Source organism: Sus scrofa, chromosome 12, assembly GCF_000003025.6.
Source record: "Sus scrofa isolate TJ Tabasco breed Duroc chromosome 12, Sscrofa11.1, whole genome shotgun sequence".
NCBI lineage: Eukaryota > Metazoa > Chordata > Mammalia > Artiodactyla > Suidae > Sus > Sus scrofa.
The window spans coordinates 59,595,843-59,623,804 of NC_010454.4; the positions used below are offsets into that span (position 1 = coordinate 59,595,843).

General features: G+C 48.7%; 1 protein-coding gene across 7 annotated transcripts in view; it reads right to left on the reverse strand.

Moving 5' to 3' along the window:
- The window catches only part of SPECC1 (sperm antigen with calponin homology and coiled-coil domains 1), a 238,825-nt gene that overhangs the window by 129,065 nt on the left and 81,798 nt on the right, over positions 1-27,962 (reverse strand). The gene's annotated exons all lie outside the window — the stretch shown is intronic.

The window sequence follows — 27,962 nt, forward strand, 5'->3', positions numbered from 1 at the left end:
ACACCCAGTCACCTCTCTCCAACTTAGCCGTCGCCTGTCTCACTTGCTCATCGAGTCCCGCCTGTGTATCTTCAGCCTGGCACTGCATTCTGAACTCCAGGCTCACCTGTCCAACTGCCTTTCTGACACCTCCCGTTGATGTCCGAAGAGGCATCTTCAGGCTACCGGGAACAAAACCAAATTCTAGATTTCTCCCACCGCTCCTAGGCACCATCTCCACCAATGGAATATGTCAGGACGCACGTGCTAATGCCACCACATCCCAGCACCTCCGCCCGCTTCCATGGCCACCACCCGGACCAGCCAACGGTCGTCTCCCACCAGCGTCACTGCAACTGCCTCCTGACCCGTCTCCCTGCCCCTGTCCCCACCCCTTTACATAAGAGAGTGACGCTTCTGAAACCAGGTCACGGGGGTCCTGTCATGGCACAGTGGAAACGAATCCAAGTAGTATCCATGAGGATGCAGGTTCGATCCCTGGCCTCGCTCAGTGTGTTTGGGATCTGGTGTTGCCCTGATGAGGGCAAAGATGAGGCTCGGATCCTGCGTTTTGTGGCTGTGGTGGAGGCCGGCAGCTGTAGCTCCAATTCGACCCCTAGCCGGGAACTTCCTGATGCCGCAGGTACAGCCCTCAAAAGCAAAAAATTAAATAAAATAAAAATTTAAAAAAAAATAAAGATCAGGTCAGGAGTTTCCTGGTGACCTAACAGATGAAGGATCTGGTGTTGTTACTGATGCAGCTCATGTTGGATCCCTGGCTTGGCAACTTCTGCAGGTCAAGGGCGAGGCCAAAACAAAACAAAACAAAACAAACAAGGTCAAATCATGTCACAGCTCCAGTTAGACCGCTCCAATGGCCTTCCGTCTCACTCGGAGGAAAAGCCAAGCCCTTACAATGTCCCCTCCGCCAGTGGGCAAGCCTTCCCCTCCCTCACCGGCCTCGCTACAGTGGCCTTCTCACTGTTCCTCAGATAAGCCACTTGCTCCCACCCAAGGGAGCTTCGCACCTGCTGTTCCCTCCCTGCCTGAAAAGCCTTTCCCCTCATTCCTATGTCGCACAGACCTCTCACTTCCTAGGTCTCTGGTCAAATGTCACTCTTTCTATTAAGAGGAGCTTCTCTTGTCAGACCACAGTAACCAGAGCCCTCAGCACACAGTCCCTCTGCTGGCCTTCGGGATACTTCCCGCCCTCTAGTCAACCACACAGAGACGTGTCTCCTGGTTGCTGTCTCTCCTGGAACAGGACGAGATCCGGGAAGGATGCTTGAGCTCATAGGCTGTACTGTACCACCTCTTGCACGTTCCTTCTTCTGGTAGTAGTTTCATGAGTTAGTTTCTCCAACAAAACTAGTTTGTCCACAGGAGTCATGGTTCTATTTCTGTAACCTACGAAACCTGGCACAACACAGAGCACACAGAAGCACGTCTACTAAGAAAAGGAAGTTGCATGGGGTGATTTTAGAACAGAAATGCACATAAGACCAAGTTCGACACATCCCCCTTTGCCTTTTTTTTTTTTTTTTTGTCTTTTTCCCAGGGGTCAAATTGGAGCTGCAGCTGCCCGCCTACACCACAGCCACAGCAACACCAGATCCAAGCCGCATCTGTGACCTACGCCACAGCTCATAGCAATGCTGGATCCTTAACCCACTGAGCAAGGGCAGGGATCAAGCCTGCGTCCTCATGGATACTAGTCGGGTTTGTTACTGCTGAGCCACGACAGGAACTTCCACCCCCACCCCCCCTTAAAAGTGAGAATAAGCACAGAACAGCTGGTTGACTTCCCAAGATATTTTTGAACCCATCAACAAAGGGTGAGTTTGTGACAAAACTTCAGTTTACAGCACAGTTACATACTTATCCCATGAGTCATCGTATTAATCCCAGAAAGTGTTATGCAATTAACATGTGTCTCTTCCAGAAAATCGGACAAGTACGATACCACCCCAAGATACATCCTGGACAGCCATGACGCTCGGTTACGATGCAAAATATCCAGTCAGGTCCTGTGTGTGTTTCATCCCCTGCACAGTGTTCTGACCGCGCCTCTCTTGTCTCTGCTGTCACTCAGCCTTTCCTTCTCACACCAGTGAATCAGCGACAGCACCAGCTCCCGTGATGCTCTCAGTTTCCTGCCACTCTAAGCCCTCCTCCACTCGACTCGTCGAGCGTGCAACTCCCACCGTCACACCTCTGCTTACAAAGCTCCCCACGACGCCCTTCTGCCTTTAGGATAAGTTCCCAGTTCTTCATACCTGTAATCTTGAACCCCACCTCTGCCCCTGTTACCCCAGCCTCAGCTTTCAAAAGGACACCCACGCTTTATCTCTCAGCGACTCGAAGCCAGTTTGGTGTCCTCAACAGCCCTACCGTCTTGGGCGTCCGTGCTTTCATATCTGCTGAATTCCCTCTGATCTGATACTCTTCTGTAACCTGGCCGCCTGCAAATGGCTCTTCGTTCTTCTCAATTCTTGGCCAGGCATCCCTTTCTCTGACAGGAATGCCTGCCCGCCCCAGCCGGAATCAAATGCTGCCTTATGGTGCTTCTGTCCCTTGTTAATGCTTGTTGTGTTTCCCACAAAAACCATGTTATTTCAACTATTCTTCTTTAGAAGACTGTGGAACTCTGAGTGGCAGTAATGCTGTCTTAGTCACTTTTGCACCCACAGCTAAAAGACACTAAAGTAAATTATATTTTTACTTCCTCTATAATACACCTAAAACCAAACTTCCCAAAATAGTTCTGTGATGGTCACTTGAACTTCCGAAGGATTCTTTGCTGTCCAGAGAAATGCTGTGTTACTGACATGAAAAGGCTAAACAGAACAAAAACATCGAGTCTGCCCCAATAATTATAACTTTAACAAAATTCGAATTAAACTTGAACTTGATGTGTTTATTCCAAAAGTCACCTGGAGGAATACGGGCATTGGAAAGCCTAAGAAAATTTGGAAGAGGAAGAATAATGAAGGGAGATTTGCCTTATTAGGATCAAATACATGTCATAGAATTACATGAGAAGAACAAATGTGATTGCGACACAGTGGAAATTCCCCCCAAACAGATTTAAAACAATTTAATATAGGAGTTCCCTCCGTGGCACAGTGGGTTAAGAATCCGACACTAGCGGGTTGGGTCACTGCAGAGGCGTGGGTTCGATTCCCCGGCCCAGTGCAGTGGGTTAAAGGATCTGGTGCTGCCACAGCAGTGGCTTGCTTTAAATTCCTGGCCCGGGAACTTCCATATGCCTCAAGTGCAGCCATGAAGTGAAAAAAAAATTTAATCTAAAGTAGCCCTTCGAATTAAGTGAGAGCCTCATTTACTCTTTCTGCCAAAAATAAATTCCAATTTGATAGAAACTGAAGGGTAACACAGGAAAATATCGAAGTCCTAGAAGTAAGCATCCCATGGGTGAATATTTTTGGACTATACGTCCTTTTTTTTACTGCTCAACATTTCATTCTGAACCGTTGCAGGTGTATAGGAAAGTGTGACGTGACAAAAGTACCGCAGTGACCAGCTTCTATGTCCATCCCCCACACTTCGGCCCAACTGCACACATGTCACCACGTTGGCTTTTTGTCTCGTCCCCTCTCCAGGCTCCTCTGCAGCGCAGGCTGTTGCTGACTGCACACGACTCGTCCCTTCCCCCGCACGGGCTTCCAGCACCGTCTCCCAACGCGCTCGCCCGCGACCCCATCATCACACGACAGAGAATGCTATTTTCAAAATACCGTAAGGTATACAGTCCCTATTGAGAGTTCCCCAAGCGTCTCCAAAATGTCTTCTTTCAAAAACTCAGGATGCCGTCGATGTTAAATACTGCTTAAGGAAGACACGTCCCGAGAACAGCCCTGATCAGTAATGGTTTTAGCTTCGGACAGAGGCTGCCTGACAACAGCAGGCAGAAATTTAACGCCCTCCTGCTGGTTATTCCCGAGGGCAGGGCTCACCACCTCCAGTCCCAGCCATCACCGAGGAAAACAGGTCTTCTAAAGAGAACTCTGAAAGCAGGCCTGGGAGAAGTCAGGCTGTGGGGATCACACCAGCGGGGCAAACGACAGCCGCCCGCCCCATGCCAGGGGCACAGGGTACAATCCTAGGGGAATCGGAGCCCTTACCTGGGGGGGCTGTGGGGGGAGATGACGTGCTCCACTTGGTAAGTGACCGCAAAAATATTCCAGGGGCCTCGAAAATGCCTGTGATGCTTGTTTTGAAGGCGCAACAGTGCAGAGTTCTTGTCCTGGCTCAGTGGGTTAAGACCCTGGCTAGTATCTATGAGGATGTGGGTTCGATCCCTGGCCTCGCTCCGTGGGTTAGGGATCCGGCGTTGCCATGAGCTGTGGTGTAGGTCACAGACGAGGCCCAGATCCCACGTGGCTGTGGCTGTGGTGTAGGCTGGCGGCTACAGCTCTGATGAGACCCCTAGCCTGGGAACTTTCATATGCCTCAAGTGCAGCCCTAAAATTAAAAAGAAAAAAAAAAAAAAAGAGCAAGAGTGTAATTCTAAGTGGCCGTATTTACGCAACGTGTGATTTTAAAGGTAAGAGTGTAAAAGTTGATAAATCAAACATTAAAAGTATGTATTTCCTATTCCTTCTATATCGAAATGGTTATTTAAAGAAGACCAAAAAAAGGTTTTTAAGAGTCTTCACTGAGTATAAGGACCCCTTGACATTCAAGCATATAGAATAATATGTTCATGGCACTATGTCTTCACGCTCTATTAGATCATCCGCAATTGGTACATCTAGAAGTAAATCTGCACGGGTATGTGGCAAATTACTCCAACAGCCATATCTGAAGAACAGGGTCACAGAGGAATTGCTTTTTCTATAGCAAGTATCTCTAATGCCTTAACAATAAACATATCTTACTTTTATGATCAGAACACATGAAAAGGAAAAAAAATGCAGATCCTTAAACCCAGCATTCTTCTAGGAATGTGTTAAAAAAAAAAAATGACAAATCTACATCAATACCTCGCTTCCAAGATTTCTTTTTTTTTTTTTTTTTTGCTTTTTAGGGCCGCGCCTGCGACATATGGAGGTTCCCAGGCTAGGGGTCCAATTGGAGCAACAGCTGCCAGCCACAGCCACGCCAGATCCAAGCTGCATCTGCAACCTACACCACAGCTCACGGCAACACCAGATCCTTAATTCACTGAGCGAAGCCAGGGATCGAACCCACAACCTCATGGTTCCGAGTCGGATTCGTTTCCCCTGCGCCACAATGGGAACTCCCAAGGTAATAATTCTTAACATTTGTTGAAAAATAATTACATGCCAGGAACTCTTCTAGGTCCTGTTTATTTATTTATTGGCCACACCTGCAGCATGTGGAAGTTTCCGGGCCAGGGATCGAACCCGAGCTGCAGTTTTGACCTGCGCCACAGCTGTGGCAACACTGGATCCTTAACCTGATGTGCCACACGGGAACTTCCTGTACTGTATATATTTTAATTGATTTAATTCCTTACAAAAATCCAACGAGCTAAAACTATTTTTTAACCCAAACAAAACCTTAGGAAATGACGGAGAGGGTACCTGGCGGGAGGTTCCCCAGGGATGAAGTGGCAGAGCCAAGATTTGAAACTGGCCTGTCGGGGGTCTCCCAGGGCAGGGCCACTTTGGAGACTGACCAGGAGGACCAGCCGCGCGTGGAGCTGTGCCCGCGGCTGTGATGCCGACGGGTGAAGGGCTACAGGAGGAGAAAGAGCACGTGGGGCGAAGGCCGACAGAACCAGACGCAGGCCTCGGAGAGCTTCCCCCGGGGGCATCCAGTCGGCTGTGCCACGCTCCTCCGCAACGGCGCGCCAATGCCAGGGCGATGCTGCCCCGGGGAAGCCTTGCTAGAGAGCGGGGCCCCTGGGTTTTACTGGGGGCTGATCGCACCCAACAAGAGTGCTCCAGGCTTCCACTGGGCAGGCGGGAACTCAGCGTCACCCAGGGCGACCCCCGCCGTCAGCGGGTGGGGGAAGCCATTCTCAAAGCCAAGCTCCCAGAGGCCAGCCCAGCCCCGATGCCCAGCCGCCCAGGCTGGCAGGCGCACTTTTTTTGCCCAGGGTCCAGGTGCCCAGGCCACCTGTGCTCTTAACTGTCCAGCACGTCTCTTCCGTTTGTAACAGCAAAAAGCTAGGGAAAAACCTTCAGGGTTCAACACAGGGGGCCTGGTTAAGTAACCTATGACCCAGCCATGCGACGGCGCCCCACGCAGCCCCCGAACAATGTGCCTCTCTGTGAAGTTATGAGAGCAATGGCGCATATATTAAGGATGTAATTCTCAATTTTGTGGGTAAACAAACAAACGAAAACATCTGGAGACAAATACACAGATAAGCAGGAAAGGGTTTGGAACATTTTTTCCTAAGGGTCTGATCAGAGTGGCTCTATTTGAGTCGAGGGGGTGAGATTTTTTATGTCCTTTATGCTTTTTTTTGCCTCTCCATATGTTTTTTATTTTGCTGTAGTGCACATGGACTGCTTTTTGCCTTTGTAACTTGAAAAATTCACTTTGAAGAAAAAAATCACATGTAGTCCCTAAATAATTTCATGTAAAACTGCTTATATTTTTCTGTTTCTAGGAGTCGTCTTTAAATAGTTATCAATCCACTACAGGTACAATTATTGAACATGTGGTCATTTCTTCCCCGCAAGACTGTTAAGGAATGAGCTTGGGAGTTCCCGTTGTGGCGCAGTGGTTAACGAATCCGACCAGGAACCATGAGGTTGCGGGTTTGATCCCTGGCCTCGCTCAGTGGGTTAAGGATCCGGCGTTGCCATAAGCTGAGGTGTAGATGGCAGAGGCGGCTTGGATCCCGCATTTCTGTGCTCTGGCGTAGGCCGGTGGCTCGAGCTCCGATTAGATCCCTAGTCTGGGAACCTCCATATGCCGCAGGAAGCGGCCCTAGAAAAGGCAAAAAGACAAAAAAAAAAAAAAAAAGAATGAGCTTAATCTGAAAGCTTAATAGAAGACAGTTTGAAGTTTTGACTAAACACTGAAGACTCTACCATTTTTTAAAATAACATGACCTCAAACTTTCATTTAAAATATTTATTATGAAACACTTCAAACATATACAAAAGTAGAAAGAAATACTACAATGATTCTCTATGTACCTATCAACCCAGTTTCAACAACTATCAATTCACGGTCAATCTTGTTTCAAATACCATCATCCACCTCTCCCCCAGCCTCAATTATTTTGAAGCAATCCCAGACATCCTATGTCATTAGTAAATATTTCAGTATGTGTTTCTAAAGACAAGGACTCTTTTTTTTTGAAAAAAACAAAACCATAATCCCGTTATCCCAACTGAAAAATTTAACAATAATTTATCAAATAGCTAATCAGAGTTCATATTTCCACTTATACCAAGACTTTTTAAAAATCCTGATCCATACCACAACTTACTTATAAAAATGCCAAAAAATCCAAAACGCTAACAACATCAAATGCTGGCAAAGATGCGGTGCAACGGGAACTCTCATTCACTGCTCACAAGAATGTTAAATGGTAGAGCCACTTGGGAAAACAATTTGGCAGTTTCTTACTGAACTAAACATATCCTTACCACATAACCCATCAATCACGCTCCTTGGTATTTATCCAAATGCATTGGAAGGGTACAGCCCCACAAAAGTTGGCACAGAAATGTCTACTTTATTCATCAATGGCAAAACGTGGAAGAAGCCAAGACGGTCAATAGGTGAATGGATAAACAAACTACGATGTGTCCATATCATTCAGCGTTTAAAAAGAAATTGAGAAAAAAAGAGGCTGTCAACAGATTAAGAAGACATGGTACATATATACAATGGAATATTACTCAGCCATAAAAAAGAATGAGATAATGCCGTTTGCAGTAATGTGGTGGATCTAGACATGATCATACTAAATGAAGTCAGTCAGAAAGAGAAAGACAAATGCCATATGATGTTGCTTATAGGTGGGATCTAAACTATGGCACAAATGAGCCTATCTACAGAACAGAAACAGACTCACAGACCTAGAGAACAGATCTGTGGTTGCCAAGGGGGAGGGGAGAGGGAGTGGGATGGAGTGGGAGTTTGGGATTAGCGGATGCAAACTATTATATATAGACTGGAGAAACAACACAGACCCAGTAAATAGCACAGGGAACTATACCCCATGTCCTGTAATAAACCACAATGGAAAAGAAAATGAAAAGGAATATGTCTATGTATAACTGAATCACGTTGCTGCAGAGCAGAAATTAACAGAACACTGTAAGTCAACTATACTTCAATGAAATGCTTAAAATAAAATTAAAAAACAAAAAGAAACGAGGAGTTCCCTGGTGGCTCTGGCATTGTCGCTGCTGTGGCTTGGGTTCAATCCCTGGCTGCGAACTTCTGCATGCCAAGGGTGCCTTCAAGAAAAACCTCACACCAAACCAAACCAAAACAAACAAAAAGAAATGAAGTGCCAAGCCACAAAACGACATGGAGGGAACTTCAATGCAGACTGCAAACTGTAAAAAGCCAGTCTGAAAAGGCTGCATCCCACGTGACTGCAGCTGTGTGACATTCTGGAGAAGACAAAACTACATGGACGAACGCAAGCAGTAGGGAAAGGGAGAGCGGACTCGGGGCATTTTTAAGGTGGTGAAACTATTCAGGCGACACTCCCGTGCTGCATACATGTCACTATACATGTGCCCAAACCCACAGAATGTGCACCCAACCCAAAGACTGAACTGCAGGGTTAACCATGGACTCTAGTGAATAACAAAGGATCTCTGCTGGCTCGTCAGGTAGCAACTGGGCTCCATGAATGCAGGCGGTGAAGAACGGGGGACACCTGGGGTGGTGGTCAGGGAACACGGGAACTTTCGATACTTTCCACTCATTTTCTGTGAACCCGAACCCTCTTTAGACAATAGTCTATTCCTTTAAAAAAAAAAAAAAACAACATGATCCAAATAGTCACCTCAGACTCAAAGGAACACCCCAAAACAGGTAGAACAGACGCTGGCAATCACCTGTCCATCAGCCGTTTCCTTTCTTGCTAAAAACCTCAGGATGACACTGACGGAAGGGCACGCTGTTCTCAGCTCAGGAAGGAATCTTAATTGCACGGCCCAAGCCAATCAGAGTGACTGCCTCGCCCTTGCTAGTGACTGGGGACGACTGGCAGGAGGGGTTGCGGGAGCTCTCTCTCCGTTGGGGAAGAGGGGGACAGACTGGAGGAGAGGGGACACGCTGGAGGAGAGGGGACAGACTGGAGGAGGTGCCCTCTTCTTGCCTGGGGTCTGCCCTCTCTCCTGCTGGTCCCCAGCACCGCAGCGGCCAGCCCCATCACCGCGGCAGGGGAAGCCGGCTGGAGGGCCATGCCAACCGCTCGGGAGGGTGGACCCGAAAGACGGGAAGAACTGGCCCCCAATTAAGCCACCCTCGAGTCGCCTACTCCTGGTTTCGTTGCAGAACACGGTATGAACTCCCCCGGTGTCGGTGTCCAGTGAGTCAGAACGGACCTGACCTGGTGGCTACTCCTTCTCTCAAGCTCAGGGCGATTCGCGACTTGCCCCAGGCCGCGGAGCCGAAAAGGCAGGCGCTGGAGCTGAATCGGGCCTGCCGCTTCCAGAGCCCTGGTCTCGCCTCCTCGACCTCCCCGCCTCCAGGAGAAGCGGGGCCGGGATCTCCGAGGAGCCACTGGTTCGGGACGGAGAAAAGCGAAGAGCCTGATGTAATTTATTTTTTATTTTTTTATTTTTTTGTCTTTTTCACCATTTCTTGGGCCGCTCCCGCGGCATATGGAGGTTCCCAGGCTAGGGGTCTAATCGGAGCTGTAGCTGCCGGCCTACGCTAGAGCCACAGCAACGCGGGATCCGAGCCACGTCTGCACCCTACATCACAGCTCACGGCAACGCCGGATCGTTAACCCACTGAGCAAGCGCAGGGATCGAACCCGCAACCTCATGGTTCCTAGTCGGATTCGCTAACCACTGCGCCACGACGGGAACTCCCCCTGATGTAATTTAAATACGTGACCGCAAAGCCGCGGGAGAAGAGCTGGCAAACCCACCCCAAGGACAGAAAACACACTTTCCACCTGCAGCAGGGCTTACCTTAAACACGGGTAACGTCGCTACACGCTACACGGAGGCGGGTCGGGAGCAGGATGGTCAGCAGCACGATCGACCCTTCCAGCAAAGTTCCCGTTGTCTGCGCTGGTCTCGGCTGCTGACTCACGGCGACCGCGTCCAGGCCGCCCCCCAGCCCGCCGGGAGCCCACGGGGGCGCTATTATCCAGCCCCACCTTCCCCGGAGCTTCGTAGGAGCACCACCCACGCACCACGGGCCTTCAGGTTCTGACCTTCACATTGTACGTGAAAGACGGGCCTAGACGGAAGAGCTACCTGCGCCCAGGTGAACGTACAGGTGAGCATGGGCCTCCCCAGTTGGCCGCGTCTAGGAGCACAGCAGGGGTCTTGCACAGTAACAGTATGAGAAGGTATCTTCCGAGCATCGATGGCTCATCACGTGACCTGACCTTCAGCCCACGCCAGAGTCTCCCTGGAGCGACTTGACCTCCAGGAGGGAGCCAGCGCTTCTCACAGCCAGGACTCGGCGCACCTGCAGCAGGTGCTTCGGCCCGGGCCGCACCCTCCATCAGCAGCGAGGAGGCGCCCACTGCCCCTGCTCCCCCTCCCCGTGGGGCTGCCCCGCAGGCCACTCCTGCCACCCCCACCCACCCACCCAGTGCCTCTGGGGTCCACAGCTTCCGAGCCTCGTGTGGTCAGATGCTGCCCTTGCTAAAAGCCTCCCTCCAGGATGCCCAGGTCAGGCTTGGAGTCCCAGTGTCCCCAGAGCTGTCTCCCCGAGGCTGAGCTGCTGTCAGGAACCGCCTTTCCAGCTGCGTGGCCGCCGCGACACCGGCTGCTTCTGAGAGCTGGCGTTCCGGGTCCGGCTTTGACAGTCTTTGTACTCTGCGAGCTTTTGAAACTCTCAAGCATTAATCATTTTAACAAACACAACATTTTTCTTACCTAAAACTATTTGTTACCAAAACGAATAAAGGGTCTGTACGTGGCCTTCCCTGACTCCAACAGACGAGTCTGCGTGCCTCAGAGGGGCCGGGGCTGCTCCATTCAATCAATACTCAGAACCTGTTTGTACATGACCCGCTCCAGGCTTTCCATATTCTAAATGCGAAGGAAAACCTCGAATTTCTTTCTTTTTTTCTGCATACCAGCGGCATGCAGAAGATCCCGGGCCAGGGATCGAACTCGCTCCACAGCAGCAACCCAAGCCCCCGCAGGGACAACGGCCAGATCCTTATCCGGCTGGGCCACCGGGGACTGTGCCAATCTCAACGTTCTTAACAGGGCAAAGGCCAATTTGCTAACAAGAGCTGAGGTTCACACAAAGAAGACTTCCTCAGGGAGAAAGAAGAAAGACAGGACTGATCGTAAACCAAGTTCAGCAGCTGCATCAGAGGGCCAGCTCCTCCGGCAGATACCACGCACGCTGGTCTCAAAGACCACTCCAGGGATGAAAAGGCAGCAGGAAAAGAGGAAGGACCGTCCATAGGGACCAAAAGCAAAGTCAGATTCCTGGTTGCCTGGAGCTGGGGGGAACCCGGACTGGGCTGGAATAGACACAGGGGGCCTTTCTGGGGTGATGGAAATTGTTCTAAAGCCCCGGGGCAGTGAATGGCTGGCTGTGGCTCAGTAAATTTACCAAAAATCATGGGCTTGCACTTCTTAAATGGGTGAATCTGATGATATGGAAATTCGACTTCAGTGAAGCTGAGTTTTTTAAGGCAAGGGAGATAAATGGATGAGCCGTCAGGACTCTATATGAATTATTCCTGAACTAAAAAGAGCCGCGTCCTCGCTGCTTCAATCAGCGTGACTGAAGCCTAGGGGCGCCTCGCGCCGGGAACGGAGGCTGGAAAGACAGAGGCTTTGAAGCAGAAGAGATAAAGGGCGAGGCGAGGCCTCCCCCCGCTCCCGGGTGGGTCCGCGGAGCGGCAGACGGGCAGGGCAGGGCCGCGGATGCGGGTCGGGTCCGAGGAGCGGGCCCGGGGCAGGGCCGTGTCTGCGCTCCTCCGGCGAACAAAGGCCCGATTCCGGGGCGTCGTGAGTGTGCGCGGAGAACCCCCGTTCCCCCGCCCCCTCTGCCCCGGGGCCCAGGACGGGCGCTCCAGGCACCAGCCGCGTCCTCGCTGGAGGGGTCACGCGGGGCCCGGGCCGGAGCGCTGTCCCAGTCCCTTAGCTCCCAGCGGGGAGCGCCCCGTGTCTGCGCAGCGGGTGACCAACGGGGCGCTCAGGGCCGCGACTCCTCTGGGGCAGACCTGCCGCCTGGCACGCCCTCCACCCGACCTTGCACCGACACCAGCTCCCAACGCGGCCACGCCGAGCAATGTCCTGGGCGAGAGCCACAGCCTCGGCTGGGAGGCGCTTCCGCCCCCTGCACAAGGGGTGTTCACGTCCTGAGAGCAGGTGTGTTTGTTCCAGCCCGGTTTATGCTAGATGCACTCAGTGATTCTATTTACATGACAATTATTACATGAACCAATGAAACATGAGGAGAGAGGAGCCACCCTGAATGCTTTGAAAAGACTTGATGAAAGTGAGCTGTTAGAAAAGGGGGCGAGGGAGGGATAACAGGAGCTCAGGTTTAGCGATGCAAAACTACTACACATACAATGGATAAACAAGGCGGTCCTACCCCAGAGCACAAGGAACCATGCTCAGTACCCTGTGCAAACCCGGGAAAGGAATGTGAAAAAGAACGTGAACATGTGCGTGACTGGGTCATTTTGCTGTACACCTGAAACTAACACAACAGTGTAAACCAACTAGACTTGAATTTTAACACCGCCTAAAGCAGCTGTAAGAGAACGGGGAAAGCCCCCTGGTTATCATAACCACTCAGAGACGATGGACGGGTGCCAGAGAGACGGAAACCGCAGGAGCTCCCGGGTCCCGGGTCCACCACCGGAAGGGCCAGCCTACAGACGACCCATGCTGCAGAGGGTGCAGAGAAAAGGGAACCCTCCTGCACTGCTGTTGGGAGTGTAAGCTCGGGCCGCCACTATGGAAAACAGTATGGAGGCTCCTCAAAAAACTAAAAAGAGAGCTACCAGATAATCCGGCAGTTCCACTCCTGGGCATATATCCAGACCAAAGCATAATTCAAAAAGATACATGCACCCAATGCTCACCGCAGCACTATTTACAACAGCCATACATGGGAGCAACCTAAATGTCCACTGACAGAGGAGAGGATTAAGCAGATGCGGACATCTCTGCAATGGAATACTATTCAGCTATAAAAAAGAATGAAATAATGCCATTTTCGGCAACATGGATGGACCTAGAAATTATCACACAAAGTGAAGTAAGACAGAGACTCTACTTATAGGTAGAGTCTAGCATATGGCACAAATGAACCTGTCTACACAACAGAAACAGACTCACAGACATAGAGAACAGACTTGTGGTTGCCGAGGGGGAGGAGGGGAGGCAGGGGGGTCACATTTTATAAAAGCATCTACATTTCAGGTTCTGTCTTCATTCTTCTTATACAAGTCACTTCACTTAATTCTTACCACGCTATGAAATGGGTAGCGTTTGCTTCATTTTACAGTTAAAGGCAATAATAAAGATAAGAAAAAAATTAATGACATTGAAAACAGAAAACAGAAAAATTAATAAAACAAAGATCAATAAAATAGACAAATCTCTAGCAAGGCTGACAAAGAAAAAAAAGAGAAAATACAGATTATCAATATGGAACAAAGCAGGGTTTCTCTACAGGCCCTGCAGACTGAGGATAAAATAACTCTACACACATAAATGTGCAACAGAAGAAATGGGCCAATTGCTTAGAAAACACTACTCGCCCAAAATATGAAATAGGTTATTTGAATAGTCCTATGACTCTTAAAGAACTCTGACTCTGTAATTTACAACTCTCCCCACCTCTGAAAAAAAAAAATCTGCAGATTTCACTGGAGAATTCTACCAAATGTTTAATGAAGAATTAACAACTTTACACAATTTCTTCCAGAATTTAAGAAGACTTGAGAACATGTCCCAATTCACTTTACGAAGTAGTATTATTCTGATACTACAACCAGCCAAAGATAGTACAAAAGAGACAAACAGAGCCCCTGGTGAGTATCAATGCAAAAATCCTTAATATGGAGTTCCCGTCGTGGCACAGTGGTTAACGAATCCGACTAGGAACCATGAGGTTGCGGGTTCGGTCCTTGCCCTTGCTCAGTGGGTTGAGGATCCGGCGTTGCCGTGAGCTGTGGTGTAGGTTGCAGACGCGGCTCGGATCCCACGTTGCTGTGGCTCTGGCATAGGCCGGTGGCTACAGCTCCGATTCAACCCCTAGCCTGGGAACCTCCATATGCCGCGGGAGTGGCCCAAGAAATAGCAACAACAACAACAACAACAAAAAGACAAAAGACAAAAAAAAAAAAAATCCTTAATAAAAGATTGGCAAACAGAATTCAACAATATATAAAAATAATTATACACCATGACCAAGTGGGATTTAAGGGAAGAAAGACAAGTTCAATATGTAAAAAATCAATCAACGTAGTCCACTCCACGAACAGGCGAAAAAAGAAAAAGTCCCTGATCACATCAATCAATGCAGAAGCAGCATTTGAGAGACTGCAATTCCTGTTCATGCAGCCCAAAAAAGACCAAAAAAAAAAAAAAAAAAGACAGAAACAAACAAACAAACAAAACCAAAAACAAACCTGGAATAGAGAGGAATCCTTTAGAAAAAAAAAAATACTAGAAAAATGAGGATACAGTGGAAATTCCTCAACTTGATAAACTGCATGTACAAAAACCCAACAGCTAACATTATAAAAGACTGAATGCTTTCCTCCTAGGGCTGTGGACAAGGCAAGTTTGTCCACTCACACTTTTATTCAACATAGCATTGGGAGTTCTAGACAATGCAATAAGGCAAGAAAAGGAAAGAAAGGTGTACAGACCAGAAATGAAGAATTAAAACCGTCCCTCCTAGTAGATGACATGATTGTCTACACAGAAAATCCCAAGGAATCTAAAGGAAAAAAAATCTCCTAGAACTAAGTGAGTTTAGCAAATTTTCAAGATACAAAATAATATATGAAAATAAACTGCCCTTCAATACTCTAACAATGAACACCAAAATTAAAAATACAGTAACCTGGAACTCCCATCCTGGCTCGGCAGTAATGAATCAGACCAGTATCCATGAGGACACAGGTTCTATCCCTGGCCTTGTTCAGTGGGTCAAGGATCTGGTGTTGCTGAGAGCTGTGGTCTAGGTCGATTTGGCTCGGATCTGACATTGCTGTGGCTGTGGTGTAGGCCGGCAGCTGCAGCTCCGATTCAAGCCCTAGCCTGGGAAATTCTGTATGTCATGGGTGCGGCCCTAAAGATAATAATAAAAAATACAGTCACCTAAAATTTAAAATTACTTTTTTTTTTTTGGTCTTTTGTCTTTTTTTGAGGGCCACACCCACAGCATGTGGAGATTCCCAGGCTAGGGGTCGAATCGGAGCTGTTGCTGCCAGCCTACGCCAGAGCCACAGCAATGACAGATTTGAGCTGCATCTGCAACCTACACTACAGCTCATGGCAATGCCGGATCCTTAACCCACTGAGCGAGGCCAGGGATTGAACCCACAACCTCATGGTTCCCAGTCAGATTTGTTTCCGCTGCGCCATGACAGGAACTCCTTATGATTACTTTTATTTTTTGTTTTTGGCTGCACCCTCGTCATGTGGAAGTTCCAGAGCTAGGGATCAAACCCACGATGCAGCTGTGATCTGCACCACAGCAGTGGCAATGCCAGATCCTTAACCCACTGTACCCCAGGGGAACTTCCTATGACTGTTTAAAAAAAAAGAAGATATAGGTATAAATTTAGCAAAATAGGTACAGGATCTGTATGCTAAAACCCACAAAATGCTGACCAAAGAAATCAAAGAAGAACTCATTAATGTTTGTGTATCGGAAGACTTCCCCTCGTAAAGAGGAAGTAAATTCCCAGAAGACTTTTGTGTGTAGGAAGATGAGGTGATTCTAAAATTTATACGGAAAGTCAGAGGAACAAGCCTAGACAAAACATCTTCGGAAGAGAAGGCTAATGTCAAAGCGTCAGTCTACCCGATTTCAGGACTGGAGCCACGAGCCTCAGGACCGGGAGGTACTGGCAGAGGGAGAGACGCGCAGGACAGAGAACCCAGAAAGAAACCCTCACGAACACGGCCACGTGATTTTAGACCAAGGTGGAAAAGCAATTCAGTGCAAGAAGGCCGTCTTTCCATCAGGCGGTGCTGGGACAACTGGACATCCGGGAAACCGTCAGACCCAGGCTCCGTCTCACCAGGCGGAGAAAATGTCACTGAAATGGATCACGTGCCTAAATGCAAAACGTAAGACTCCAACACCTTTAGAAGAAACAGGAGACTCTCTTCTGGGCGAGGCGAAGAAGTTCTCAAAGTTAACACCAAAAGCAAGATCCATAAAACGAAACATCGATCAGCTGAATTTCATCAATATCAAGGACTTTTGCTCAGTGAACGACTCTGTCACAAGCGTGAAAAGACAAAGGAGAGCCTGGAAGAAAATACTTGCCAAACGCAGTGCCAACAAAGAGCTACACCCTCTAGAATATATAAAGAAGTCTCGGAACGCAACGGTCACCCAAAAACCCCCCCAAAACCCCTGCAGTTGGAAAACGAGTGAATGACATGAACAAACATTTCACTGAAGAAGATACACCGATGACACAACATAAAGGCGGTTCCGCATCATCACCCATCAGGGAAACGCAAACTAAAATACCGTGAAAGAGCACCACACACCTGTCGCAGCAGCTGAGACAACAAAGTGACACACCCCACGCCGGCAAGGACGTGGAGAAAGTGGATCCCTCACCCGCACACTCGCCGGCGGGGATGTGTCCCCGCCGCTCTGCAGCCACTCTGAGAACACGCGTCTTCCGAAACCACACACGCGGCGATGGCACCCCTGGGCATCCATCCCAGAAAAACGCGTCCACAAAACGTTACCATAAAGCCGGTACGTGAATGTTCCCACCAGCTTTGTTCAGGATGGCAAAACACGGGAGACGACCCTGACGCGTGTGTGAGCACACGGGTACCTACACCCCATAAAACGCCGAGAAGAAACAAAAAAGGAGCCAACATGTGATACACACACAACCTGCAGGAATGTCCAGAGGGTGGGGGTGCGTGAAAGGGCCGGGCCCTAAGGCTTGGGTACTGCGTGCTTCCGTGTGTGTAACATTCTTGAAATAGAACCTGTGGAAATGGAAAACGGACTCGCGGCTGCCAGGGTCGAGGAGCCAGAGGATGGAGGGAGGCGAGGGTGGCTCCAGGGGAGGGGCCCTCGTGGTGATGAGAACCTCTGCAGCCACACTCGGTCAATGGCAGCAGTGTCTTCTCAGGGCCACACTCTCGGCACATGGAGGTTCCCAGGCTAGGGGTCTATTCGGAGCTGTAGCCGCTGGCCTACAGCACAGCCACAGCCACGCCAGATCCTAACCCACCGAGGGAGGCCAGGGATGGAACCCGCAACCTCATGGTTCCTAGTCGGATGCGTTTCCGCTGTGCCACGACGGGAACTCCCGGGCTGTGACATGGTACTATCGTTTCCCAAGATGGTACCGCTCAGGGAAACTGGTAAAGGGTACAAGGGAATCTTTATTATTTTTCTTTCTTTCTTTCGTCTTTTTAGGGCCGTACCTGTGGCATATGGAGGCTCCCAGGCGAGGGGGCTTTCTCTGTTACTTCTTACTGCTGCATGTGAATCCATAGTTAGTGCAAAACTAAAGGCAATTAAAAAACATGTGAAATACATGTTCCACTTTCATATCGACTTGACCTTGTATTCTGATGAAAACTGATATAAAAGTATACACTCTGAATACCATTACATTTTTAAAAATCTTTTAAGGAATCCTTAAGAATTATGAAATGGTAGAAATTACAAAATACTAACATGAACTCGGGGTGGCGGTAAGCTGAGCAGAAAAAAGAAAAAGAATAAAATCTGCCAGGAAAAATCCACTCCTTACTGATAAAAACAATGCAAATGAGCCAGAAAATTATTTTTAGCAAATCCACACCCTAATGGACCATCTGAAATCCCTGGTGCTTCATATTCTTTCCTAGAATAGTTAATTACTGCTCAGAACATCCCCCATAAACAGTGGGCCCTGATTTCGCCTCCTTGGCCCAGGCCGTGCAAAGGCCAGGGGCACGCCTGTTTTCTGCAGCTCACGTGCCTTTACCAGGACACCCAGCATATTCCGAAAGCAAAAGAACGATTGTGATGCGTCCAGAATCTAACTCTCTCTTACACAGGAACACAAGGAGAGTTTCTGCACGGTTACACGCTGAATTTCCCAGAGATGCAGGTAACAGGTGAATCAAGGGGCGACAGCACTTTGCATTGTTGAGAAGCTCACCGAGTCCCAGCAGGACAGAAGGTCACCAGCTGGGACACTGCCCCAGGATGTAATAGGACAGACTTCCCTTTGTGAAGGTGGAAGAGTCTAGAAAATCACCACATCTGTATGGAAAGTTGTGGCACTTCATCAAAGGGGAGCCATCTGGGAGTTCCCGTCGTGGTGCAGTCGTTAACGAATCCGACTGGGAACCATGAGGTTGCGGGTTCGGTCCCTGTCCTTGCTCAGTGGGTTAACGATCCGGCGTTGCCGTGAGCTGTGGTGTGGGTTGCAGACGCGGCTCAGATCCCGCGTTGCTGTGGCTCCGGTGTAGACTGGTGGCTACAGCTCCGATTGGACCCCTAGCCTGGGAACCTCCATGTGCCGCGGGAGCGGCCCAAGAAATGGCAAAAAGACAAAAAAAAGGGGGGGGGGGAGCCATCTGAGGAATCCAGATAAATATGCACCTATGAAACTGTTACTGGAAGAAAGAGGAAATTTTAGAAAATCTCTAATTTGCATCCTCATTGAAATTCAAGAACAACAACAACAACAACAAAGACAAAAGACAAAAAAAGACAAAAAAAAAAAAAAAAAGAAATTCAAGGACCTGGAGTTCCCATCGTGGCTCAGTGGTTAACGAACCGGAATGGTATCCACGAGGATGCAGGTTCCATCCCCGGCCTCACTCAGTGGCTTAAGGATCCGGCGCGGCCATGAACTGTGGTGTAGGTCACAGACGCGGCTCGGATCCAACGTTGCTGTAGCTGTGGTGTAGGCCGGCAGCTGTAGCTCTGATTCAACCCCTAGCCTGGGAACCTCCATATACCGTGGGTGCAGCCCTAAAAAGACAAAAAAAAAAAAAAAAAAAAAAAAAAAACTTAAAAAAAATTCAAGGAGCTTTTGCAGCTATGAGGCTAGAGCCAGAAGTCGTAAAGAAGCAGCAATTTGAGATGAGAGGAGTTAGACTAAAGATTAAAGACACATCATTGAAGTACAGAAAGCATATTAGATGATAAACTTTCAAAAATCAGAGGAGCTATGAAAGTAATCAAAAGAATGAAAAAAAAATACGTGTTGTGGAAGACATACTCAGGAGACCAAATATACACATACGTGAATTTCCCGAAGGCGACTCCAGGGTGAAAAGAAAAGCAATAATTAAAGTAATAAGGGAACGCCTTGAGGCCCTGTAATAACGCCACCACCCAATGCTAATAACTCTGGGCAAAAAAGGATGAGAAGAACTGAACACACACAACTGCATCTCAAGCCAAATTTCTGCATCTGATTTAATGGGGAAGCACCGAAAGCAATCACAGTGAAATGAGAATGAGGACACCGCAACTCACACACTCCGGCAGGAATCGGAAAGAAAAGGCAGCTGTGGGGACGGAGGGGACAAAAGGCATTGTTAGCAGCGGCTGATATAATCCTTCCCTCGGGGAGACACGTGAGAACCAACTGCAAACCGCTAGTACCAGTGAGGGAAGGAGTCGGTTACAAACCCAGTATTCTTAAACACCTCATTAAAAAAATACAGTGAGTGCTGGCTTCAGCCGCACATGTTCTAAAATTGGAAGGACAGAGAGATTAAGGGAGGGTGACATGCAAGTTCGGAAGAATTCCAAATTTACAAAAGGGGAAAGAAAGAGAATACAATGACTAAGGCATCCCATCCGCAAAGCAATAAAGATATAAGCCTGGGCATAAACTCAGCGAATGGAAGGAGGCGGACTGGGGGGAGGAGAGGACGGAGGAGGGAGGGAAAATAAGCGGACTTCAGGGAAAGGCCCAGAACTGGCGAGGCAGCCACTCTTCTGGTTGGGAAGACTCTGGAAAATCGTCCCTATTCCTGGGGGGGACGCCCCAGGGAAGCGCCAGGCCCCGACGACCTCGCGCCGCTGGGTCCCGCAGGGCCAGGAAACACCAGGTACCTCTCACCGTCCAGGACCTTGTAGTCCACGTGCCAAGTTCAAGACCCCCTCACCCCGGGGTCTCCCCCGACACCGCCTGAAGTTAAAGCCCGTTCCCGGTCTGTGGATGACGGCGGGAGAAAGAGAATGTGCTTACGTGGGGTGGAACATCACCCTGCCTAAAAGAGCCCCTTTCTCAGCACCTTTCCCGGCCTCCGAGGCGGTCTGCCCCCCCATCCTTCCAAAGCGAGCTGAGGCCGACTCACTCCGCGGCTCAGTCGCCCCCCGCCCCCGCCCATGCCCCTCCCCCACGGCTGCTCCCCCTCCTCCCGCAGCCGCAGCTTCTTCCACGTCTGCGCCGACGCGGGGATCTTCGTCCTGCTCGCTCCGTCCCCCTGTTGCCTGGGACAGTACTGGGCACACAGCAGGACGCAAAACCGTGCGCGCGCCGGGACCGCACGCGGGGAGGGTCGCGGGTCGGGGCCGGGCTCCCGGCGCAGCGCTCCGGCCGAGGCTGCCATCTAGCGGCGGGACCCCTCTGCAGCTTTGGGGGCCGAGAGGACAGCTGCCTAGCACGAGGGCCAGGCCCTTGGGCCAAGACGAGGTACCACCCCCCGGCACCACGGCGAGCCAAGGAAGAAGGTGCCTGGGCTGCGCTCAGATGCTCTCATACTGCCTGAAAAACCCGTTAAGAGGAGCGATGCTCCGTGTGCAAGGGCGGCGGGCATGGCTGGACCGGGGCACGTGGTCAGCCCTCTCTGGCACGTCCTGATGTGGATGAGACACCGCGACCTCCCGGAGGCTGGGCTGAGGGTGTGAGGCCAGCACCAAAGGGAGAGCGGGACACGCGGTAGGGCTGACCACGTGCCCCGGTCCAGACCCTGCTGCCCCTGCGCTCCCGTTACTGCAGACGGTGGCAGGGTCCCCGGGGGTGCTCGGCCAGGACACCTGACCTGGAATGGGCCAGCCCCCTTCAGGCGCTTCTCCCCACCCGTATCAGACGGCGGGTAGCACCACACGCGAGCGTCAGCAGCCACGCAATGGGTCTTACCTAGAGGGGAGCATCGCCCTGTTACCAGGTTTGAGGGCTCCTCCGTGAGGACAGATGGATGCCCCGGAAAAGTGCCCTACAGGCCGATCGCAGGTTTAACTATGGGGCGTTTAGAACCACTGACTTATTCCTCTGTATGGCAACTGCGTGACGAGATCCCTTCCCAAGTGAATACACTGGAAAGAAAACAGATTGCACCACACCATGCATTACAGAAAAATGTGTCCCAAAGCCGAAAGATCAAGAACTAAGACTCGAAGGCCACAGAAAGAATTCCGTCCTCTAAGAGTCTACGTATAATGTATAATGACCTCTTTTCTTTACAGGAAATCAAGGCCATGCTGCTAGCATTTTCCTTATTTTCTTTAGTTTTATTTTTTTCTTTATAGCTGAGTCTATAGAGAAAGGCCGTGAGTCCAGGGAGCGCCCAGTGGGGGCGCTGTTTCTAACACACGGTATCACCTCCCTCTTTGTCTCAGCGGTACTGAGATTTAAAAACCGCCTTTGTGACTAGTCCCAGCGCCCTCATTCCCTGGGTTTCGTGCATGTAAAACAGAGACAGAATGTGACCTGATACCACATGACCACCTGGCCCCACTGCACAACTGCAGCATCGCCACTCCGGCCGCTGCTCCGAATGGTGGGCTCATCAGCCCACGGACGGGTCCGAATTTACAACAAACGCAGTTTGAGGATACGTGACAATGTGTAAAAGTGCCAGCAGTCCAAAAGCCGATACGAAAAATGTTGAGGACCACTCGTATTTAAAAATAAAAGTACCAGGAGTCCCCGTTGTGGCGCAGCAGAAACACATCCAACTAGTATCCATGAGGATGCAGGTTCGATCCCTGACCTCGCTCAGGCAGTTAAGGATCTGGCGTTGCCGTGAGCTGTGGAGTAGGTTGAAGACACAGCTTGGATCCCACGTTGCTGTGGCTGTGGCGTAGGCCGGCAGCTGCAGCTCTGATTCAACCTCCAGCCTGGGAACCTCCATATGCTGCAGGTACAGCCCTAAAAATTAAAAAAAAATAATAAAAATAAATGAAAGCTCCAGAGCCAGTTGTAATTTTCTAATTCAACTCAATTAAGTCAAAGGATATCATTTCATTATAATCAAGTAGACAGCGAACTGAATTTGAATGATAACCTTAGGAATAAAACTGCACCTCACTGAATGGATAAAGAAGATGTACATACATACAATGGAATACTATTCAGCCCTAAAAAGAACAAAGTAATGCCATTTGCAGCAACATGGATGGACCTAGAGATGATCATACTACGTGAATTAGGTCAGACAGAGAAAGACAAATACTGTATTATATCCCTTGTATGTGGACTATAAAATATGGCACCAAAGAACTCAACAGAAACAGACTCATAGCCTAGAGAAGAAAGAGCCTTGTGCTTGCCAAGGGGCAGGGGGTGGGAGTTTGGGGTTTAGCAGATGCGAACTGTTATGCAGAGGATGGATAAACAAGGTCCTACCGGAGAGCTTTGGGAGCCACGGTCAACAGCCCGTGATACAGCGTAATGGAAGGAACATGTGTGTGTGTGTGACGGAATCATTTTGCTACACAGCGGAAACGAACACAGCAGTGTAAACCAGCGATACTTCCACCTAAAAAACTGCTTTTTACATTCCAGGAGCCCGTCGCGGTTCCTAAAACGTTCACAGACCCTTGGGATAACCTCACTGTGCTGCAGATTTGTGGTCGTTTCCTCACTGTGACAGGTAAGGAAGCTAAAGCCTGTGGGGTGTGGGAACCAGTAGAACCAACGTCTTTCTCTGGGATGCTGGACAAAGGCAGCGCATGCTATGATGGAGCCATTAAATAATCCAAAAACAAGTGGTTAAAAAACACTGCAGGAGTTCCCGTCATGGCTCAGTGGAAACGAATCTGACCAGTATCCACGAGGACGTAGGTTTGATCCCCGGCCTTGCTCAGTGGGTTAAGGATCCAGTGTTGCTGTGGCTGTGGTGTAGGCCAGCGGCTGCAGCTCTGATTTGACCCTGGGATATATGCCATGGGTGTGCCCCTGAAAAAAACAAACAAACAAAAAAAACAAAAAAAACAAAAAAAGAAAGAAAAGAAAGACTGCAAAAGGCAAGAAGAGGAAGGATTTGCCTAAAGCAAAAAAAAAAAAAAAAAAAAAAGGTTATGATTTGTATTTCTGTTTCTAATTTTTTAAAGCAGGGTACGCATGTGTTTTGAAAATTGTGAAACAGTATAGAAAGATCTAACATGAAAAGTCTCCTTCCTCCACTTTTAATTCTGGTAACTCTCCTCGTCCTTCCATGAAAAAAAAAAGTTATGATTTCAAAAATTAACATATATTTGAAAAAATTAAATAAGGTCAGACTCTATGCACCATGTTTTTTGGTTTTGGTCTTTTCTAGGGCCGCACTCACGGCTTATGGAGGTTCCCAGGCTAGGGGTCCAATCGGAGCTGTAGCTGCCAGCCTATGCCACAGCCTCAGCAACTTCTGGGATCCGAGCCGTGTCTGCGACCTACACCACAGCTCATGGCAACACCGGATCCTTAACCCATTGAGCAAGGGCAGGGATCGAACCTGCAACCTCATGGTTCCTAGTCGGATTCGTTAACCACTGAGCCACGACGGGAACTCCTATGTACCACGTTATTTTGCCCACTTAGTAATAATCTTTCCCTATTGGTACATACAAATCTACCGTGTCTGTTTTCATGGCTGCATACTATTCTGCTGTACTAAAATCTCACTGTGCAATCAGCCCTAGACTGTCACATACTAACGTATTTCCAGTATTTTGCTGTTACAATAATGCCACAACCGAACGGCTTGTCCATGTACACATCAGCATCCTTTTTCAGTAATGCTAAGTGCTAAGCAGTAGGAACCTTTGGGGAAAGATTATAGGAACGTCAAAGATAGATTTTCTATCACCTATACGTGGCATGCTGGCTCCCGCCCTTGGTAACACCGACAAGTATCACTCATTTTCATTTTACTAATGTGTCAGGGGAAATCGTGTGCCGTAATTATTGCTCTGATTTATATTTCCTTAGCTGTCACTGAGGCAGCATCTTTCTATTGACTATCTGTGTTCCTTTATGTGAACTACTCATTTCTCTTTTGGGCTATTTTTCTTTTTCTTATGGTTTATACCAACTCTTTGTAAATAAGCCCTTTGTGACGTGTTTCGCAAAAAAAAAAAAAAAAAATCCTCTTTTTACAAGGCAGTGTTTAATATCTCTGTGATTTTGCACCATTTCCTCTGTGGCTTCTGTGTTTGTTCCCACCCGGAAAGGCCCCTCCAAAGCTGAGATAACAAGCTGATTCTGTCTCTCTCTCTTTTTTTTAATGACTGCACCCGCAGCATATGCAAGTTCTGGGGAGTTCCCATCTTGGATCAGTGGTTAACAAACTCGACTCGCATCCATGAGAACGCGGGTTGGATCCCTGGTCTCGCTCAGTGGGTTAAGGATCCAGCGTTGCCATGAGCTGTGGTGTAGGCTGCAGACGCGGCTCGGATCCCGAGTTGCTGTGGCTGTGGTGTAGGCCAGCGGCTACAGCTCCGATTCGACCCCTAACCTGGGAACCTCCATATGCTGAGGGCATGGCCCTAAAGAGATAAAAAGACCAAAAAAACAAAGAAGTTGTTCTGGGGCCAGGGACTGAATCCAAGCCACAGCTGCAACCTAGACCACAGCTGTGGCAATTTCAGATCCTTTAACCCACTGCCCCGAGACAGGAATTGAACCTTCGCCTCCGCAGTGGCCTGAACCACTGCAGTCAGATGCTTAATCCACTGCACCTGGTTGGGAACTCCCACAGCTGATTATCTGGTATTTTCTCCGTACTTTCACGGTTTCACTTTTTACTATTTAAATCTTTAATCCACTTGGAAATGATTCTGATGAGAGAGGTGAGATAGGGACCCAGCTTAATTTTTTCCACAGACACAATCAGGAGTTCCCTTGTGGCTCAGCAGATTAAGGAGCCGGCATTGTCACTGCAGTGGCTTGGGTTGCGGCCGTGGCGTGGGTTCGTGGGTTTGATCCTTGGCCCGGGAACTTCTACATGCCAAGGGTGTGACCAAAGAAAAAAAAAGACCCAATCAGTCATTTTTTTGGAGTGAATGATCTGTCCTGGTCTAAAACGCCGTCTTTCTCCTACAGGAAGTCCTCCGGAGAACCCCGGGCTTCCTCCACTATTCCACCGAATGGCCTCCTTCTTCGCCAGTTCCGCGATGCTTAGGTCAGCCCCTTGATCACTGTTTTTCAGAAATTTCTGGGTATTTCTAGACTATTGATTCTTCTGTGGATCAGGGTTTATCAACAGCAGCCCTCTTGACACTTGGGGCTGAATCCATCTTCGCTGTTGGGGAGAGTCCTGAGCTTTGCAGGGTCTTTGGCGGCATCTCTGACCTCTACCCACTAGAGGTCAGTATCACCCAAACCGACCGCGGATTTTGCCAGTTGTTCCTTGGACTGGGGTGGAGGCGAAACCTTGGTCCCCGTCTCCCCAACCTCCCCCACCGTCCCCGCATTGAGAACCTCTGTTTTAGATAAACCGCAAATCACTTCATCAGTTTTACTCCTCCCAAATTCCCACTGATACTTTAATTGGGATGAAATTATTCAGAGTAATTTAAATATCTTTATTCTATTTAACACATTACACTTACCTAAATTTAATCTTTATTACATTTAAACTTCTTATCCCAGAACCATACGTACCCTTCTATTTATGTATATATTTTTATGTCCTTCAAAAGGGTTTTAAGATTTATTTTTAAATATGAGCTTTTATCAAGTTTATTACTAAGTATTTTACCTTTTTGTTGTTGTTGTTCTTTTTAGGGCCGCGCCTGCGGCATATGGAGGTTCCCAGGCTAGGGGTCCAATCAGAGTTACAGTCACCGGCCTACACCACAGCCACAGCAATGCCAGATATGAGCTGAGTCTGCGACCTACACCACAGCTCATGGCAACGCCAGATCCTAACCCACTGATGGAGGCCAGGGATCGAACCTGTGTCCTCACAGACACTAGTCAGATTCGTTTCTGCTGAGCCACGACGGAAACCCCATACCTTTTTTGTTCCTTTATAAATGGGATCATTTCTTTTTTGGGGGGATAATTTCCCATGTTGTTATCTTTTATAACTCATCGCTGATGAGATAGTGATATTGACTGATACTAATAAGTTATTGATTTTTTATATTCTATAACCAGTCACACTCTGCACTCTTATGGTATCTAACAGATTTTCAAGTCATGCCAAGTTTTTTCTAGCGATACAACTTTCAGGCAATTCTAAGCATTTTTCTAGGCGCACAGCATATTCTCTGCGTAAATTCATCTTCCCGCATCCTCAGTTCCAACACGCGTCCTCTCCTAGAGCTTGGTCAGTACTTGCAAAAAACTTTACACACTAGCAGTCACGTGGACAACCTTAAATCATTCTTTGTTTTTTGTTTGCTCGTTTTTTTGTCTTTTTGCTATTTCTTGGGCCGCTCCCGGGGCATATGGAAGATCCCAGGCTAGGGGGCAAATCGGAGCTGTAGCTGCTGGCCTACGCCAGAACCACAGCAGCTCGGGATCCGAGCCGTGTCTGCGACTTACACCACAGCTCACGGCAACGCCGGATCCTCAACCCTCTGAGTGAGGCCAGGGATCGAACCCGCAACCTCATGGTTCCTAGTCGGCTTCGTTAACCACTGCGCCACGACGGGAACTCCCCTTCTTGATTTTAATGTAATACTTTTAGGATTTCACCACGGAGTCTAATGCTGGCTTTGGCTTGAGATACATAAATTTCCCATCACTAACGAACTTCCCACACACTTAGAGTCTACCAAGGGTTTGCTTTTGAGGGGCCACACCCACAGCACGTGGAAGTGCCCAGCCCAGGGATCGAACCCACGCCACAGCAGCGACAATGCCAGATCCTTAACCACCGGGCCACCAGGGAACTAACTTTGTCAAAGACATCTTCCGACACATTGAGATAACCATGAGGTTTTTCCTCTTGAGTCTGTTAATATTATATGAGGGAACTTCCTATTAAGCCATCCTTGGATGGCACAAATCTGCCTGGCTGTGGTGTGCACTGCTGTTCTTGTAATTTCTTGCGGAATTTTACTTGTTAATATTTTTCATCTCACATTGTTGCATCAGTATTGGAGAGTGAGGTCGCTCACTGTTAGTTTTGCCGTGGAGCTTCAACTTTTAGAAGCAGTGTTAGGCTGGCTTGATAAAAATAAGTGGAACTTTCATATGCTGTATTTTAAAAACCAAATGAATGTATTTAGTATGAAACCCATCTTTAAAAAAGTAAAACCAGTACATAGAAACACAAGACCATGCCCCTTTAAACTCTTCCTAGGTGCAACTTTTTGAAAACTGAATAAACAAGTTCCTTTGGAAAGCGAATCCGGGTTGTGATATTTTATATAAAAGTGCAAAAATCATAAGTAGGCTACCATTCAACCCCTAACAGAAGCGAATAATGACATATTTCAGCTGTGTTCCCATCTTAGAC